Genomic DNA, 6,643 nt, shown 5'->3' with positions numbered 1-6,643 from the left:
TGGGACTCCCATGCCCAATGCACAGCATCTTTGCAGAGGTGCAAGGCGAACTTTCCACTTTGCACGTGGCTGCTCGTGCCATCTCACAGCCTGAGCCACCTTTCCACGTGGCTGGTCAGCATGTGAGTTGTTCTTGCCCAAAAGCAAGAGCCAGGCTGGATATTGTGACCTCCCCGCAGGAGCAGCTTTCTCTGTTACTTGCTCCAGAGCCGTGATGTTCTGCTTTTGCTTGCTGCTGTTTTGGCTCCACAGTGGTCTGGGTACTGGGAACAGCCAGCATAATCAGCGCTTTTGGTGTCACTTGCTCGTCATGGACATTGAAGCCCTTTGCACATTTCTCTGTAGGAAGTAGGTCAGCATAAACTCTCTCGTCGGAAAGAGGAGAAGCACAGAGGATTAATTAACTTGCTTGGTATTGCAAGGCAAGGCAATGGCAGTGCTGCTGGAAAGCATCCCCTGGTCCCGGGGAAAATGGGGGTTCTCGCGGCAGGGCCCTCCTCCTCCCCATCAAGCATCAGCACAGTCACGATGCTCCTTGTTTGCTCCCCCAAACCAGGCTCCATCCGTCAGCTCACTAGTGCAGCTTGATTGTCTGCTGGCTGAGTGATAAAGTTGCCATCCTTACAGCCCTGCGGCTCGTGGTCACTGATGCCTGGATGTTTGCAGACGGTGCCTGTTTCAAAGCAGCAGAAGCTGGCAATGATGTAACCCAGCACTAAAAATAGCCCGAGGAAGAGTCCCTGAAGCAGCAGGAGAAACTGCAGGGAAGGGATAGATGGGAGGGCTGAATTCGCAAGAAACGGTATTCCCAATTGACGCTGATTCAGTCTGTCCTCTTGGCATTGACTGGGGTGCTAGTGCTCCAGGAGCGCTGGCTGCTGCCAGCTCCCTGGGCCCTGGCGACCTGATGGAGCATGGTCATCCCAGCTGGGAGTGAGCACCACTCGTCCCCATTCTTCCCAACTCTTCTATTGGTCTTTTGGTTTGCACCCTTAGCCATGGAGAGCTGGTGGGGAAAACTATAGCTGGGTGGCGGGCTGGCAGGAAGGTGCAGGTCCCAGCCACGGCATGTTACAGCATTTTTTGGCAGAAGACAAGTCTGTTATTGAGCGGAGCAATCCGATACAGAAGTCTTCCATGAAATAACTATGAAATCTGCAATAGCTGAGCCCGTTCCTCCATAGCACCTATGACATGAGGCTGAGCTTCCCTGCATGGCCATGGCCCTGAGGGGGCTTGTAGCCCTGGAGCTCGCAGCTGCTGCCAGCCTGTCCCGCAGCACCGTGGGCTCTGCCATGAGCACTGTCGTCTCCTCAGTGGGAGCAACTCCATCGAGGGGAAGAATTTTGCTCTTCCATGAATAAAGAGGATCTGTTCTGAGGCAAGCTGGACCTTGTTTAGGAGAACCTGGTAGAGTTTTTCCCTTCAAAGTGAAATGAAAAGGCTCACCTGCAAAGCTGAAAGATACATGGGGGTATGTTCTGACTTCTGCAGCATCACGTCCTCCCTGATGGCTGGAGTAAGGGGCAGACTGGTAGGTGGCTACTCGGAGAAAAGCTACCAGGAGGAGCAGGCAAGGGGAAGGAACAGGAGGAAAAACACATCCAAGCTCCCCCACAGGAGATATAATGAGAGACCAACAGGGGGCTGCCTCCAGGGACAGACCAGAGGATGAAAAGGAAAGGAAGGGAGGCTTTGGTTCCTGCGGCAGTGGGTTAATGTCAGAGCATCTGCAGCACGAGCCTGTGGCTATTCGATTGCTGCAGGCTTGTCAGGCAGGGAATGGAGCTGCTGGTGACTCTGTGCTGTCACAAGCCAGAGCCACGCTTGATTTCTGCAAGAAAGCAGGTATCAGTGCCTGGCCCATCTGCAGTGAGATGGACGGCGGTGAGTGAGGCGTCACAAGCCCTTTCCTTCCTGCACAAAAGGCGCCCTGTGATGTGTGAAATACAGAGAGTCCCCTCCCAATCACTATTTTTGCCAGCATTTATTTCTCCCATTTGACTTACTGGTGCAAAATCTTGCAAGCATTAAATTTGTTGAATGGGGACGAGAAGTTTTCTGTAACCGGTTCTTCACCCAGGGGGACTCGATGCGGGATGCCTGTAGCTGCTGAGCCAAAGCTTCTGACCTTCTCTTGCCTGCAAATGCCTCCCAAAGGGTCTGCTGGGACTGGCCCTGATCCCACAGAAATGCAGTGGGAGCAGGATTTGTGGTGCATCTCTGGGCAAAACCAGGCTGTGCAAAGCAGCCGCAGAAGTGAAAATGGAAATTGAAGGCTGGGGGTGGCAAGTTTAAAGCAGCTGAAGGACAAGCTGACTTATTTTGGTTGATATTTATATCTGAACTGGCTTTTCCCTGCCCTAAATAGTCTGCACAGTTGAGCTGAGCAGTACCAGTGACATTTCAGCAGTGCCAGGCAGGTAGGTGTGGCGGGGCGTGCGACCGCGGGATGCCAGCCAAACCCCAGTATCACCCAGCTTGGGAAGTTCCCAAACTGTTCCCTGGAGGAGTATCAGCTCTGAGTCGTGCTCCTCTTTGCGTGCTGGGGAGGTGAGGCTGTTTCAGTGAGGGCAAAGCCATGAAATTGTGACCATATAGAGGGCAGAGAGCAGTGCCTCGGAGCAAGCACATGATCTGCTTCGTGGTGAGGTCTGGGTGTGTCAACAAAGACCCAGGGTCTCTGGGCAAAGCCTGGTGCAGAAAGCACAATCCCAGACATGGGAGTCTGGCCCTAAGCACTGCCATGATAAATATAATTATTCCACAAATAATATCACAAATAGAGACAATTATTCCAGTCTGTTGGAATGGCCCTGGTGCTGCTGCCCGGCCCTGTGGGATGGGTAAAGGAGTGGGGGGATTTATTCACCAAGGAGCGCCTGAGGGAGGCTCAGAAAAAGGAAAATCGGATAGCAAAGCTGCAGGAGGGCAGGCGCCAGGGGACAGAGCTGCTGCAAGCCTATGAGCACGAGAGGAAACCAAAACTGTCGGCTCTTTCCGGCTTCAGCTGTGGCTGAGATGGTCGCCCACGAAGCACAGCAGCACTGACACAGAAGGCAGGAGCAAGGGGCTGACCTAAACCTGTGTATTTGGGTTTCCACTCTGGCTGCAGATTCTACAGCAGGGCTGTGAGTTGCTCCAAACGCACACCCCACCAGCCTCAGATTCCCAGCACACTCTCCCAGAAGAGCTGGAAGACCACGTGTGGGTGATGCCACCGTATGGGAGAGGCCATGGCTGCATCCCACCAGTGTTGTCAGTGCACGCCAGGAGGTGGGGTCCCACGGGAAGCTCTGCCTGTGCATTTAAAGGCTCTGGCTTACCCTGCAGGAAAACTTAGAAAAGACTGCATGGAAAAAACCCTCTGGCCTCTCCTAACCTTTGGGCACTTGCTATCTATGTATTGTTCTTGTTCTTTTCATGTGTTTTTTGGCAAGTGATTGTTTTATCCTACAATAACACTTGAATTCTGCTGTGGCAGCAGTTCACTAGGTAAGAGTCCTGCTGGAGAGTTACAGCCTCAGCAGACAGGACTGACGAAGGGACACAGCCCTAACGGGCGTTTTGTTATCAGGAGCCCAAGCCAGGTCTCCATTAGCAGCCCACAGACACCATCTCCAGCACTCAGTACGGCTGAGTGGGCAAGGCAGGCTTTCTGGGGGTGGGGCGCTCATCCAGGATCCCCAGGTGTGGGTCTGGCAAGAGTTCTTGCTTTGTGAAGAGGCTGAAGATCTCCCTGGGACAGACCAGGGAGTGGTTTGCATGCATTGCTGGCTCAGAGGCAGCTCTTTGTTGCTGCCCTCTTTTCTGATTGCTCTCCTGCATCTTCTCTGGGCAGCGGAGCAGGCTGCAGCAGGATGCGGGCACACGCAGTCAGTCCAGGCCTTCTGCAGAAACCCAACAAGCACAGGCGGGCTGGGCTGTGGCATTCAGCCCTTTCCTGGCAGGTAAGCAGCCTGCCTGGCTGGGCACTGCTGCCGTCCCCATTTTCAGCACACTGTGGATCATGTGTGCTCCCTGCTTGCCTGAAGCATAGCCAACCAATTAAACCTTAAACCATAACTTACAGATATTTTTGCTTGTGGTTCCTGGGTCTGGTCAGATCAGTTAAAAGGAACTTGGGGTGGAGAAAAACCTTTCCATTAATCACAGCCTTTTGCAGAAAAGCACAGATCCTTCACCTGTGATCCCTCACGCCCTGGCTTGTCAAGCAGCAGCTATCAGTTCTCCATCTCTGCAGCTCTTGAGAAATCCCAGAGCTGAGCTTCCATCCCAGTAAACAAAGTCCAGTTGTGTTTTTCTTGTGACTCATCCATCAATTTGTAGTTGCACAGGAGTAATAGAAAGTGCCTGGCAATGGACAGGCCTGCCCGGCAGGTGACTTAACTGCTGGGGCTCAGGCAGCTGGCTTTACTGCTGCCCTGTGTGAAAAAATCCCATCATTATCCTTATTCTTCCAGCTTCATTCTCATAATTATTATTTTTGACCCTGAGAGGACTGAGGATAGAGCATGGAATCTATTTCCGTGCAAGACATCTTTAAAGCATGACATTTCCCTGCTATTTCATTAAATTAAGTGCTGTCCTCCTTCAGTGGCCTGGCTTTTTGAGTCCTGAATCAGACACATTGTCTGATGAAATGTTTTGCAAGTAAATAATAACTAGAACCACGTGCATTAATTTGAACTACCACAGGCATGGTAAAAATGGCACAGACCACACCATGCAGACAGAGCACAGGTTTAAGATTGTGGATGAGGACTATGCAGTTAGAAAACTGCATTGGGTTGGAACTGGGCTGATTTGGTGATAAGTGGCTGAATCTCGGGGGGTTTACATTTTTTGATTCAGGGTCACAGTTTTCATAGAAATGAAATTTTGCAACCCTCATCGCAGCAAGAATAATATTGAACTAGGGAACTTCATAACAGTCCTCTGATCCCTGTAAAAGGAATAATTCCCAGATCCTTAGCAGGGGAGACAAAAAAATGAATATACATGAACTTTATGCTCAAGGGTGTTTCCTCTGGATCATGGATTTGACACAGCCCAAGAGGGAGAAGTTTGCTCTGCTATTTCCTATATTGTACCAGTTCTGTAAATAACGGGAAGTGCTTGTTCCTTTAAACTGTCAGTCTGGCACTTTTCACCAGCTCTTTAAAAATGTATATATATATATATATATATGTATGCACACACAGTGCACACAAGGGAGAGGAAGGTGTTTGTGGAAGTGAGATGTTTATTGCCTGTTTATTTTGTGAATGATTTTGGCAGTGGGAGAAACTGGCGCCTTTCCAACTGCCTGCGTGAGCAGATCCTCACCGGATTAAATGCTGCATCTCCTTTGTCTTGGAGAGGAGGAGGAGGCTTGAGGAGTGTTGGTATTGCAAGCTCCTATCCTAGAGCTAAGCGTCTTATATTCAACAGCCTCACACCATTGCTCAGGGTGAAATGTTCTCAAGAAGTGGTACGGGGTTACCCGGCGTGCCAGGCGGCCAAAGGATCAGCCTTGCCTGCATGTCTGGGCGCATGGCTAGCTGGAGGATCACCCTAGAGCTGATGGGATGGGGGACTGGAAGTTTAGGAAGTGACCACAAGCCATGTGCGGGCAAGGGCAGTGAGGGAGAGAAAGGCTTGCCAAGCTAAGCTCGATGCTGACGTCTTATTACAGGCATGAACTGTATCAGGGAAGCTGATCGCGGGGGAGGTAGGAGATGGCTGAGTGACTTGCATAGCCTGGAATTGCTCCCCCGCTAATTAAAAGGAATGGAAAGAAGCGCAGTGAGGAGCAAGGCTTGAGGAAACCTAATGCCGTCGTGAGCATGTGGGAATATTCCCAGCCTCTGGAGGGATTGTGCAGCCATCCACTGGTGAGGGATCCCATGGGGTGGCACCTCAGCTCCCCTTTCCCTGTGGCTGGGGAACATAAATCAGACATGAGCCCTTGGCCAGATCTGGGCTTGCAAACGAAGATTAGAACTAGTAGCATGTCTCCAGCCATAACTGCCAGTCTCTTGAGTGAATTACAGACCTGCTCTCTCATGACCAGCTTCAGCCCAAAGAGGCATGGATTTAAAACAAAATCTTTATATACCCAAGGAAAGTCACCAGTTTTAAATGGTGAGAGACACATACAAAAACAGATTTTGAAATTAAGATAATCATGAGGGTGCCAGATAAATGAGGAGACTCCAACAGGCAGCCTTGCTTGGCTTTGACTGTCAGCCCGATGGACAAGAGGCATATTTTAAACAGTGAGAATCAAAGGGTGTAATTGTTTCTTACACAAAACTGTACGTGTGCTTGTGCTTTAGAACAAGGGAGAAATCAGAGATCTCTCACCCTTTGGATTTCTTTGGCAAATCCAATGCTCACCTCTCCAAACCAAGGAGCTGTTCCCGAGCCTGACAGGCCCTGGGCCCACGCAGGGGCCGGCAGTTGGGGAGCGGAGGTGGGAGGTTTGAGTGAGATGTTCTGTGCGCGCAGCACTGCCTTGGCAGCCCATGGACAGAAAGGCTGGGTCCCTACTGGAAACAAAGGATGCCTTTTGCTGGGTGTGTTGTACAGCAGAATTGTGGTGGCTTGTGTGGCTTTTAGCTCTCTGACCTTTATTTAAATGAAATGCAGAGTAATTTGT

The sequence above is a fragment of the Strix uralensis genome, chromosome 10, assembly GCF_047716275.1.
Source record: "Strix uralensis isolate ZFMK-TIS-50842 chromosome 10, bStrUra1, whole genome shotgun sequence".
In the NCBI taxonomy this organism is placed as follows: domain Eukaryota; kingdom Metazoa; phylum Chordata; class Aves; order Strigiformes; family Strigidae; genus Strix; species Strix uralensis.
Note: the sequence above shows the minus strand (reverse complement) of the source record.